Below are 13779 nucleotides of genomic sequence, written 5' to 3' on the forward strand. Positions count from 1 at the left end.
GAGAGAGAGAGAGAGAGAGAGAGAGAGAGAGAGAGGGCTCAGACAGCTCTGGAAACAATGAGCGCTACAGATAAAGCAGGTGGCTGTGGTAATTGCTTCCACAAAATAATGAATGAGCTACGGTCTGTCTGACGGAATAGGAAATCTCCTTCATTCGCGTCTTACCCCTTTCTCTGTCTGTCTCTTTATCCCTGATTTTTTCTTTATCTCTTCCCCGATCTCAGCCTCCTGAACTGTCAGATCAGTTTCTCCTCCAACTTTCACTTTTTCATCTTTTCCTATACCCCCAGCATCAAATCACAGCTCCCCCAAGAGTTCCAGCTCATTTAACCGTTAATATTGGGTTATTGTTCTCTGGTTCCTGTAAAGGTGAAGTGTGTGATTTCTACAACGTTAACGACACTGTATGAAATTGTAAAACTAAAAGGAATGTTTTTAAACAGGTTTCATGAACCTGGTCTGTTATTGGTTGAATACACATGTAGCCCCACCCCAAACTCACACCACTGGTTTAGCCAATGCTTCTATGTCAGGCTATTTTAAAAAGAAGTCTTGTGTCACTGGAATATTTTCTTGTTGTTTACGTTTAGAACAAGTGAATAAAATGCATTCCCACCCTTTAGTTTAGGCTCCAATTTTCACTAATAACTAGTTGCTTAGCAAGTGGATATTAGCTGTTTATTAGTACTTATAAAGCACATATAAATTATTCTGCATGACCATATTCTACATCACGTAATCATACCCAATACCTAAACTTAAAAACTACCTTACTGACTATTAATAAGCAGTAATTTGGCGTTTAATGAGGAAAAAGTCGTTAATAGTGAAAATAAACGAAAGTGTGACCATATAGTTAGAACATTTGTACACACACACACACACACACACACACACACACACACACACACACACACACACACACACACACACACACACACACACCATTTTTTTATTCTGTAACAAGCCACATTGTTGAGAACAAGTCTCTTATTCGACTGGCATTTTTTTTTTTTTTACAAAAAATAATTAATTTCTTATTGCAGTGCAGAACTGTATTACTTCATCAGTAGAAATAAAACTCAGCAGGTGTCTTTTGTGTGTATGTTTAGTGTGTGAATGCTCTTTTTATCTTCCTGCCCTGGCCTTCAAATCACTCAGGCTTCAGGCTTACAGGAGGTTATTAATTACCCGTGTCATACCACACACACACACGGCGAACACACACACTCTCTCCACTCCGCCTTCCACCCACATAAGAACTTTCCTGTCAAACCCACAGCTGACAACTAGGGTTGGCTCAAGGAGTCCATATTTAGGAAGCCCATTGTAATGAAGTCACTGAAAACAGATCATTTATTTGGGGTGACAGGCCCCTTTCAGCGATGCGCTGGGGCTTTGTTACCAAAAGAAGGAAGAACGAAGGTTTGAAGCAGGAGGAAGATAATGTCAGTGTGTCCATTCCCCGCCAGGCTCTCGAACAGAACCGATAGCCTCTTCTGTCAGAGCGAGAGAAGAAACGGGGCTCTTTCCCCATACCGCCGTTTGCCCACAACGCTACAAACAATATCTGACATGTACCGAATTACACAAAAGAAAGAAATTTAATCATGTTGCCTATTCCCAGCCCCTTCACATGACACGGCAAATTGACAGTTCCATCTTTAGCCAAGCTGAGGGAATTATAACACGTCTTTAGCAAGTACGTGAAAGGATTCTATGATTGAGTTTGCGTATCTCCATCCCTAAAGGTGGATTAGCCGAGACAAAAGCAACAGCTATTTTTTAAGAAATAGTTCACCCAAAAATTCAAACTCTGTCATTTACACACTCTCAAGTCATACCATGGTGTTGTTTTTCCAGTGGAACATGAAAGTAAACATTTTAAATTACCATGCAAATAACGTTCAAATTGTGAACTCTTTGTTTCCCATGACAAAGACTGTAACATTCATTGAATACGTATTATAAATAAGGTTAAAATGTGTAGTATTTGATTATGAACTTATCTATTTTAGTGTGTGTGAGAAAGTGGTGGGCTTGAAGAGAGAGCCTGTCCACATCCTGTAGCCTCGTCGCATCTGATGTGGACAAACACATAGTTTTTCCATATAATCTTATAGCATTGCAACATGGCTAGGACCAGTGTCATGCGGTATTCGTAGTAGACAACATAACTGCAGTGTCCCTTTCAACTGCTGAAGTAGAACAGGCTGTGAAGGTTTGACTGGACGTCAGAAAGAGATAAAGAGTAGCTCAAGAGGTGTTCCGAGTCTCCAGTGTGGAAGGTTTGAGACAATAACATCCACACACTGAGTCTGCATCCCTGGGAGACCCTAATAAAATACGCCAAATACCGAGTCTCCAGGCCAGAGAGGAAATAGACAACAGCAGTAACACCAGGTTCTGAGTTTCCAGCTGCCAGCTGCATGTTCCAGATTGCAAGGATCCTCTCGGTGCTCCAAAAGTTCAGCACTCCCCAAGCACATCATGCGCTGAAATGAAATCCTGCACCTTCACAACCACAACAAAACACAAAGCCCAACCAGTGGAAGAAATCACCTCACTGGGACTGATTATTCAAGGCTGTGGAACATGAACATCAAATAGCAAACCTCTTTCCAGAGACTTTGGTATTAGTGCATACTGTCAAATGATTTTAATGAGATGTTGCATAACTGATCTATCAAACGTTTGAGTGTTAAAATGTTTCAGAAATATTCTGTCAATCACGCATACCATGCAATACTTCCAATTTCTTGATTATACATTTTTATCTAGTTTCTGTATATCTTTTTGTAAATGCACTTGAATTTATAACTTTTTCTTTGTCAGAGTTGACAACATGGTAGGAGACTATACAAGTTATCGAGAATCTCACCACATCCTCGAGATTGATCAAAAGAGAGACTCCATCCAATCTAGATCATTTGAAATTAATGAGCAATTGGATCATTCTCATACTTTTATGATGAAAGTCCTCAGTTGGCACTATATATAAAAAAACACACACCTTAAAGTTGTTTGGCTTTTAGTATGAATATGTTCATACGCTCCGAAACAATGACACAATTTGCATTTAGAAGATATCAGTATGGATAAATATGGATACATGATTTTCATGACATCACTCTGCACTTCAGCTTCTAATCAGATTTTCTGTCCAATCAAATGCTCTTTAGAAACTAAAGCGTCCCATCCTGGCCCTATATTATAAATAGATGTGGAAGTTGTGGCTAAAATCGGTCACTAGTTCATACATTTACTATTTGCCACATGGTGAATGACATATAGTGCACTATATAGGGAATGATTCAGACAGTGTAAATATACTTTCGACTGGGGTGAATGAAGTCTGGTTCCACGTTAGTCACGCAAACGGCGTAGCTCCAGTCCAGAGACACGGTAGCACAGAGCGGATCATATGCGCGAGTTGGCGCAGACCGGAAAACATATTGGACCCATTTGAATTCTGCACAGAATGCTATATTGTAAAGCGATATGGAGGAAATTAGGAGGAAACTGCGGCTTTACCAAGCTCAATGGCTCTGGTCGAGCTGTGATATAAACTAAAAGCTATTGGCTATTTTAAAAAGGGGAGGAGCTGATTTATATGTCTTGCCCTATCTTCCTGTTTCAGTGGAAATTACGTCAACACACTAAATAATGCTGCACATTTCAAGGCACTTCCGTGGGCCTTTAAGTTATATAAAACATCACTGCAATTCTGGTGCTTAGTACTGATCAGAACAATTCCAAGCCTTTAGAAACCAAATGTAGAGTAAATCAGAAATTGCGCATCAACAGAATTGATGCCAAAACAAGGCTGTTTGCGACAAGCGTGTTTATAATGAATTGGCCACTATTTTCTTGCATTCCACAAGGGGAAAAGAAAAACCCATACAGTTTTGGAACGACATGAGGGTGAGTAAATAACGACAATCATCTTCGTGTGAATTATCCCTTTAACAGCGGTGGTTGCAGAGCCGAGAACAGCCGGCTAATGTTCTCAGTACACCAACAAAGCGGAAGCAAAGTCAAAGAGGCCAAGAGTCAGAGACTCAAGTGCTTTGCGTTTCCGGCGGTGCTTGCATAAGCACCCCACACACACAAACACAGCTGAGAGCGAGGGCAGCCAACATTGGAGCAGGGTGCCAAACCGAATACATCAATAGAAAGAAGATACATTTTGTGGTTTTCAAAGGCTGCGATGTGAAACCGCTTATTATTTTTGTATTTGACCCACAAGACTCAAATGCAAGCCAAAAGTCTACTCTACAAGCTGTGGAACAGTTTTGTAACCTTGCCGAAACGATTGCGGTCAGCGAATGGAGCCCCGGATGGCGTACGGTAAGCTTACTAGAGGTTGAGCTATCGGGTGGTGAAAGAAAGACGTTTGAATGAGTGTGGGCTGGATGAATGCCCCTCCCCACCTCCACGGCACGCAAGCTGAAATGAATCGGTCCGCAGCCACGCTCACCCTGTCTGTCACGCTGACACGGATCAGTGCATTTGGACCATGATGGGGGTCAGCGGGTAAATAAAGCATGGGCGAGTGAATGAAGGGCACAGATATTAGTTTCTATGTGACATTGTGGCTTTGAACGTTGAGATGAGATGGGCAGGTGGATTTATTGCAGGTTTTAATGGAGGACCCTGTAACCTGGAGATGCAAGCACAGAACACTGAGAATATTCAGGGGGCTGAAGATGTTCTCTCTTTTGTCAAACGGGGGAGGGGTTCAAAAGAGTTTTCTGAACATGTTTTTAATGCCGAGTCGAATAAAAGGATTTCAAAACCACTCTCAAATGAGTTTTGCTGCTTGTTCAATCTTCTTGATTAAAATGAGGCCATGCTTTAGGAATTATTGTAATTCTGAAACATTTTGTGACAATGTAATTTCATTGTGTGTAATGAACAAAGTGGTAAAACAGAAAAGTAAATCCATATGGACATTTTTGGTCACTGAATATCTCACAAGTTGTCAGAAATGTCGAAAATATGTGTTATTGCATGTGAGGAAGATTGAATCTTCAACAAAGAGAGAATCTTGTTAGTGATTAATGTCCTGTTATATAAAGAGTTCTTAGAATGTTAATACTTAAATCCAGCGTATGGAACCAATGTCTACATTTGAATTAAATTCAGGCTAAGACATGGGTTCCTCTTGATTACTCTTCTATGTGGTTGGACCTTGAACAATCATTGTCAAAACTTCCCCTTGTGGATTTGTTGTTTTAAAAAAAAACATAAAAAAAAAAAAACATATCCATATTGGATAATTGTGATAACCCTGTAACTGTAAATGCACTTAAGGCATGGATGGCTGTTTGTCGTTTCAAGGGAATAACTAAGTTAACCTCCGCTCTCATACCAAACAATCCGGACTTCCTTCCAAGTGGATCTGATGAGAGGTTTAAATTTTGGGTGAACCTAGGCATTATTTGGCTTATAGACTTGTTTGATGAAGGTTTGATGTCTTTTGAGGAGTTGATACAGCGGTATCAATTATTAAAGCGGGACTTTTTTTCTTTTTAGAAACTATTCTGAAAGATACCTCATTATAATAACAGAAGTATGTCTCTTATAGAAAAACTACTATTTCAGACACCTAGACAAGTCAGTGAGTCTGTTATACAATGTTCTCAATGCTACATCTGAGGGAAATGTAGGTTTGTATTATACTTGCTTGGGAGAGGGACGAATGGGGAAGTATTTGGAAATATGCTAAATCTATTTCGCTATGTAATCGTGCCAAGGCTATACGGTTCAGAATTGTATGATATACTTCACCAAACCGGACATGCATTTAAAAATCCCCTTTCACCTCTAATTGCAAAACACAAATTGGTACACTCACTGTCTTAGGTCATGTAATCAGTTACAAATATATTGGGCCAATATAGTTTCTGAAATTAGTAATATCTTTGATAAGGAGTTGGAATTGGATTCTTTATTTTTGATCCTTGGTCTGCCTGATTAAGCTTTGATTTTATATATAAAAGAGAGACTGTATATTCTTCTTGCTTTGGCAGCTATAGGAAAAAACATATTACTGAGGTGGATAAGTGACAAGACTCTGACTATCGGATTGGCACAAGACTTTGATGGAACTAATTCTGCTGGAATATTTAACTTGTCAAGTTAACGGTCAGCCAGGCCAGTTTTATAGTGTCTGGAAGCCTTATATCAATAATCTAGGCACTGAATTGTCAACTATTCTGCGGTAAATAATGGGTTTGAATGTGTAATGTACTGCAGTTATCTAGTGTATTTATTTATGAAATTATTTATTTAATTATTTTACCCTTTTAGTGGCATATGATAAATGTGCTCATTATTACACCTCTGCTGATTTATTTTTTTTGTTTCATTCTTTCTTTTTTTCTTGATTGTGATTTAAATATTTGTGTTGTGCTTTCAGTTAAAGTTGAAAAATGTTTAATAAATATATTTAAAAAAATCAGGCTAAGATGAAGACTTTTTTGTTGCTGTTGTAACTGTTGTTTTTTGAGTGTACTCATGCACTTTAAAATAAAAGTAACAATATAAACTACGCAAGTATATATTTGAAATTGTAATGATTACCAAATTGTAGTCATTAGCTCACCCAACATGCTGTCATATTCCTCTCCCAAGATCCCAATTATTTCACTGAAAAGCTTCTCTTCCACTGTATCTGTCAATCTTTTATATATATATAAAATGTATTCAAATTTGACAAGGCACTCCGTAACTTGCAGCTTGCTGTATATGTGTCATGCCAGGTTTTACTTCCCATAGATTTGCATCTCTACCATTCAAGCTTGTCAAAACACATTGCGCCAAGTTTGATTTAATTTTAAAGTCTCGTTACTTATCCAGTAGCCAAGTTTAAACATGCCCAGGACAGATGTGATTTGACAGCTACTGTACGGTGGAGCAGAAGACTTCAGTGAATAACGTCTTAAATTATGGTTTATTCCTCACACAAAGCTATCTTTGGGTTCAAAATGCTTGGACTATATTGAAGATAACTAAAATATTGTAACTTCTAAATTAAAGTCAATCTGACTTTATTCAAGTCAAAAATATGATCACTGAATCAAGATAAATCCATCAATTTATACCAACAAACCTAATTGTTATAGGTTAAACCAGGAATAAATAGCTATTTATGATAACAATATTAGATTTTTTTAACATGTATGGACTCATGTATGATTTCTGTGCTTTTTTGTTCACTTTGTGGAAAAAGTATGTCCTTTTGACCACAGGAAAATAATCAATAGATTTGAGAGTGTCAAATGAACATTCATATAAAACTTGAAAAGTACAATGAAGCAGTATTGGAATGCTTACTACAGTGGTACTACATTGTAACAAAAATGGCATAAACCAAAATGGTTCTTTTCACCCTGGATTCAAAGAGACACAGTCACATGACCAATATTTTAGAGCCAAGTTCCCACTGCAGAGATAAAATGAAGTATCACAGCCAGCTCCAAAATCAATTAACCCCCAATAAGAGTGGCGAAGTGTAGAAAATGTGACAGTGATCTGTTGATGTTGTGTGTGGGCTGATCCACGACAGGCGCTCAATATTCATCACTTCTGGCACTTCCGCGACGGCCAACATAACGAGAGAATGGACTTGTGGGTAACATAATCATCCAATTAGAGATGATAATCTCACCAGCCAATCAGAGGCTGCGGTTTGCTCCCCTGAGGCCTCCTGTTGGCCGTAATAAATTTAGGGCCACTCAGATTGCATTAAGCCCCTTTACATTGCCACAATGTATCTGCTTGTCACTGTCCCAAGGCAGGCAAACAAGGTCTCTCTTACAGACACTGGCTATCAGTCACACACAAGAAGAGCGCTTAAACATGAGCTGCCATATCAACCAATCTGCAATATATGGGGGATATCTGTACATCTGCATCTGTACAGTACATCTGATTAATGTCATTTCAACTGATGTAATTGATTCGGAAGGTCAAAAATATATGGTCGGCTAACTTAGACATACATAAAGATGTATGTAAATGAGGAGTATGTCACTGACACTTCATCTAAATCATATATGTAACAACTGTCAGACCTGCATAGAGATGGGATGAACAGAGTAATACTCACCAATCATTTCTCCCACCATCTCCCTTCCCCCAATAATCCACCTTGTTGCCCGTCTCATCCATCAATCCTGAAGGGAGGAGAGGAGCGATTGTCTGAGAGATTTTAAGATCTGATCCGATCTGCTGCTCAGTCAGGTGAATTCATCTTTAAAATCTAGGGCTAGAAAAATCAATGCTCACTATAAATGCATGCACACACACTCGAACACACAGACACTCACACAGACACACACACACACACCCACCCACACACACACACACACACACACACACACACACACACACACACACACACACACACACACACACACACACACACACACACACACACACACACACACACACACACACACACACACACACACACACACACAGTTTTGATTCACAATAATATCCATTAAGCTTTTCTTGTTTTTTAACATGACAGATCTGCATGCATTGATAGTGTTGGAACTTTATAAAAAATAAGGTAACATTTTAATGCCAGGTCCCTTATAGTGACACAAAGTATACGTAAACTGGATACAAGCAGTATTTTCCTCCCAATCCTTAAGTAAACCTTGCAAAGCGCATTCTGTGTGTTAAATTTAGCATTCATTCCCCAAAGAACATGCACAACATCAATAAAGACACTTGCATTCGCTCTAAGCTATCAATACGTAAAAATCAATATGCGAATGTACTACTGTTAAGTTAATAACATTAATTAGTAATTTATGTACACATTGATTCAAGTCACAGTAGAGGCAATAGTAACTAAAGATTTCAAAGAACATATTTTTTAGGAACAGTCCTGTAAAAAAAAAAATATTGTTTAATTTTGAACAACTGTGAAGGTCATTATTCTATTCAATTACAATGAATGGGGACTGATGCTTTAAAGCTTTTTTTAAAAAGATGCAAAATTACCATAAAAGTGGTCCAAATTACTTGTGTGTTATATTACAAGACTTCTGAAGTCAAAATAACCGTGTGGAAAATATACCAAAATGTATGATAGCTTTGTGTAAAGAACACATCAAAATTCATATCATTATCCATCGACAATCTTCTCTTACATTGAGCTAATAATCACTAAGTCTGTAAAAAAAAATTTGGTTTGCACACTGGATAAACCGATTCATTTAAGGACAGCTGGGCAGATGTCAAGATTTCCTTTAAATAATAACTTTGATTATGGTGTTTTCTTTACACACAAAGCTATCATGCGGCTTCTTCAACAAGTTCATACCGTTCTTCAAAACGTCTCTTTTTGGGTTGAGGGTGATAAATGAATTGTAATTTTTGTAAATAGAATAATCATTTGATTTAATCTATTTCACGAAAAGGTTATCTTATGAGAAAACGTAACTACTTTACTGGCTGGCGATTGCGTATTAATTTGTGCAACATGATTGTGTATGGATAAAGGTCCATCCATAAATCATCAATGGTGTGTAAAAACATATTTCAAATAATCTTATTTGCATGATCTCATTCGTATGAATTTCGCACAATCTCATTCATTCAAATTTTGTCTGATCTCATTCATACGTTGTCAATGCGCTCGTTAGAATTTGCTAAAAAAAAACAAAGAGAGTGTGGTGACAAAAGAGCCAGACAAACATACTTAGTAATTTCATAATTTTCCCAACCCAAGTAAGAATAATTCATTGTTCATTCATTGTTAACCACATTACCACATCTCCAATTAATCCTAATGGATCTTTGTGTGAAGCCCGAGCGAGCAACAGTAGGGCGGAACGAGATAGCAAAGGGTCAATTCCTCCCTCCTTTATTTCATTCTCTTCTTGTCTCTCAGTCTATTTCCTGTCTCCTTTTAACCTTTGATGGAGCATTCATGTTCTTTTCCACTCTTCCCTGACAGTTGGACTGAAGGCAGGCTTCATCCTCTCAGGCTGGTGGGATAAGGCGAGATTGAGGCCCCTGCCAGCACCTGTTTGGATCTCTGAGGCATCTCTGTGAGGAAAATGTCATTTAACTCTCCTCTTCATCTTCCACTCGGCATACCGGTGTCACTGGGCCAATGCAATGTGACCAGGATACCAACAGGACGACTCATTAGTCAACCCTGGCACCGACAGGCACACACACACATATAAATGTGCTCCGCGGTTCAGGATTTAATTAAAAAGAGTTTGAGCACTGTGGGCGATTCTCATCATGACATCCTCCCCTCACCTCTGAGGTTAATATCGGTCTAATGCACTCTCCTCACACACGTGCACACACCGGTGCATTACTCGTACAGGGGTGTGTCACGCAGAGATGCGTGTGGCTCTTAAAAACAAACTGGGAAAATAGCAGTAATTTGATTTGAAAATGAATCTACTTTCTACATGCATCTTATTGTGAACAATTCATCCATACGAATGTTATCATTATTTTATTGAGCTTTGATCTTTAATCAAAATGGCATAACTCAACCTTCTTTTGAAATGACAGACTTTTCTCTGGTGACGTATGATGGACTTCTCCAATATTTTAGTCCACCTAAACTTTCATTCTACCCTTTCTTACAAGTGACTGCAAACAAATATTCAGATCTGTTTCCATCCAATCAAATATCGAGAGATAGAATCAAGTTCACACGCTAAAAAATATTCCCCCATTATCGATAATCCGTTTCACTCTGATATACATTACAATAATGGGGAGAATATAGTATTTAGTTAATTAGTCTTACCAATCTAATATTTTATGAGAAATGAAGCAAGAGATATAAAGTCACCGTTGGTAGATATGGAGTTAGTTATGATAGCAAAAATAGCCTATAAGTTTAAGAAGACAACCTCAACTTTCAAAATATTGTAAACTGACTAAACTCTCATAATTGTTTCAATGCAAATGACCTTTCTGACTCAACAGAGCGCAACAGTTTTCTGATTTCCAAATACTTTTGAATCAAAGGTTTAATGTGATTTATCTCTGGCTGGTTTGGATTATAGCTTAGAGGTATTTATTGAAGAATCTTCTGAAATAGCAGTTTGTGAAATACATTGACTTGGCTGGTAAGCGATAGTATCACACGCTAATGCTAAGTGTTGTGGTTTCACTGTTAAAACAGTGTGATAGTTGATTGCATGCCACAGATACATATATTAGGTTGAAAATAACTTTATGAATTTATTCCTGCAGATTTATTCATAACACTGTTATTTCCTATTACTACCTTCCTGCGTGCATGTGTGAGATGCACACAATGGCTTGAGCTCCAAGGAATTAATGAAGATGCTACTATATGAGACAACCACCAATTAATTCTGTCAGGTTTCATGGCATATGGTGTGTGTGTGAGAGAGAGCGTGTGTGTTCTCTATAGTTGCAGGAATGTATCTAGTGCTGTAATTATGAATATGGGATTGTTTCAGAGTGTCCATGTAGCCTATGTTAAGCAGTAATTGTAAAAGTCTAAGTGGAAAGGCTAATTAATAGCTAATCCTGAACAGTAGAACAAATTTCATACACAAACACTACTATTCCAACACAACAAGACTCCAAAAAACCACACAGTAATCACAATCACAACAGACATTGAGTGAAATTCACTATTAAGGTATGACAGATGTTTTCAAATAATAATGCTTAAGAAATGTTCCTGTATTTAATCGAAACCTTAGGAGGGGAGTTTCAACTGGTTCCCTTTTGAGGGATGGTGTTGGCGATATGGGAATGCTTTTCGCGAACCAGTGTCTGAAACACGTGTGCAAACACGCCGATTATATTGGCTGAGGCATTCATATATGTATGAAGTCACTCAACGTGCCGGCATGGCTATAAATTTGAGCCTGTATTAAACATCATCAGCTTTTTTGTCTTCAGGAAGCGCACGGTGTAAACTTGTGAGTACTATTCATTATTTGTCTGTCAAAAACTAGTTAAATGAATAAAATGTTGAGCAAAAAGGGATTTAGAAGATGTGCATCGTCATGTACCCACATTATTACAGACGATACACACAATCTCTGTGTGGTTGGTTTGGGAGTGGAGCATGCATGGTCAGCTCCTGTCTGGCTCTATTTAAGGGGAAAGGAAGCCAGATGACTGTGCCTCACAGTTCAGGTCTGCGTGGAGACTTCGATCATGGGGATCGAAGGAGATAGTAGAGGCATTTAAAATAAATTAATCCTTTTCTTGGACTTCACATTCTAGCTCTGAGGCTCTCAATCTGGAATCCCACTCTGTGGTCTCTACCGATCTGTTTGAGAGCACGTTGTTGGCCATATCTAGCTCTGAGTATTTAGATGTGGAGGGATAAATTAAAAGGAAATGGGCAAACAAGAGTTCAAACAGTGGAGAACATTGTGATCCACTCTCTTTTCGGATTATCCTAGCGGATAGAGGCATACAGTGCTTCCCGGAATAGCTAGTGGGTGTGGGACCAGGACTTAGACTCCTGGAGATCCATGGAGGGGCACATCCGCGGCTAGTTGAGCAGAGATGAGCGGATCGCTCTCTCGCTCGACACCCCCCATCCAGCACGAGAGCCTCTCATGAGATCTTTTTGAGCAGGCACTTTTCTATGAAGAGTCAAGTGACCGATTTATGGAAAGGTAGGTGCCGCATTACTGTGACCTGTAGTTTATCGCGTAGTCTACCCCTTTTGCTTGGGGAGGCATGGAGACATAGATGATGAAATATACATGATGTCTGTACAGTCCTCTAGGGAAATGCCGTTCATCATAGACATCCTGCTGAGGCATGGGCTTAAGCCTGGGTATAGGTGTTTTTGGATCCCTCCATAAATTAATTTGGAGGTGATGTGAACACTCTTCCCTGATGCAGGGAAGCAACGTAGACAGTATTTACAGAGAAGAAGATGGACTATATTGCCTTTGGCATTCCACTTTCTCATCTGTCGCCACAATCAGTACATTACCGTTTGGAGGTTAAAGTATGTCAACCCGCTTTCCTATAGGTCTGAAAAGAAAGGGCAACTGACAGAGTACAAAAGTGGACTTTAAGGCTATTAGCGTCCCACTTTTTGGTATGTTGGCCCTCCAGTATCTTCTCGTGCCTCCGTTACGGGGTTGAGAAAATGGAAAAGTTCTCTCATTGAAATAAAAGGGCTTGGGGAGATTTCACAGACCAGCGGCAAGTAGCAACCATCAGTATTCAACCTAAAACCAGCCTAAGGGTTGAAAAGCTTTACACAGGGAAGATGGACTAGGTCATTATATGTGACCCATTTTCTCTGTAGCTCCTTCCGGTTTATGTAATAAGAGGAAGAAGTGAGACAACATGCTTACCTTGTGGGTCAGCAGTATGACTCAGAGCAGGGAAAGTCCTCCAGTTTTGGAGTAAGAGTGTCGCCTCAGTCTCTGTAGGTCTACAAGGAATAACAGCAGGAACTTTCTAGGAGCTTTTTTGATGTTAGAGGAACGTGAAGGCGAAACAGAAATGGTTGATCTCCACAGGTGATCCATTTTTTGGTCTTTTTACTCTCTTCCAGTAGGAAAGATGTAAGCTGGACATGGTTGAGGCTATGTCTACAGCTTCCCTTTGCTATCTCTGCTCCCAAGGGCTCTGGAAGTCCTATGAGGGGAGGGGCATCGGGCTACGTCACTTGGTAAACTGAAAGGTTGACCCTGGGATCAGATCCCTTGTTGTATGCTTGACTTGCTTGAGGTTTCTAATCACCGCTCGAGGGCAGGCATTTGGTCA

The 13779-nt window shown here is 39.2% G+C and overlaps 1 protein-coding gene across 5 annotated transcripts in view; it reads right to left on the reverse strand.

Annotated features, from left to right (window-relative positions):
- Positions 1–13779, reverse strand: part of celf2 (cugbp, Elav-like family member 2) — a 620189-nt gene that overhangs the window by 191601 nt on the left and 414809 nt on the right. For 2 of the 5 annotated variants that reach the window (XM_079623579.1, XM_079623578.1), the window contains exon 7: positions 8117–8275. The exons of 2 other annotated variants lie outside the window; for them this stretch is intronic. The gene's annotated coding sequence lies outside the window, so the exon portion shown is untranslated. Of the gene's footprint in view, positions 1–8116; positions 8276–13779 lie in introns of those variants that run through there. One more of the 5 variants, XM_079623588.1, reaches the window with a different exon arrangement.

The sequence above is a fragment of the Phoxinus phoxinus genome (assembly GCF_949152265.1).
Source record: "Phoxinus phoxinus genome assembly, chromosome: 9".
Classification (NCBI taxonomy): Eukaryota; Metazoa; Chordata; class Actinopteri; order Cypriniformes; family Leuciscidae; genus Phoxinus; species Phoxinus phoxinus.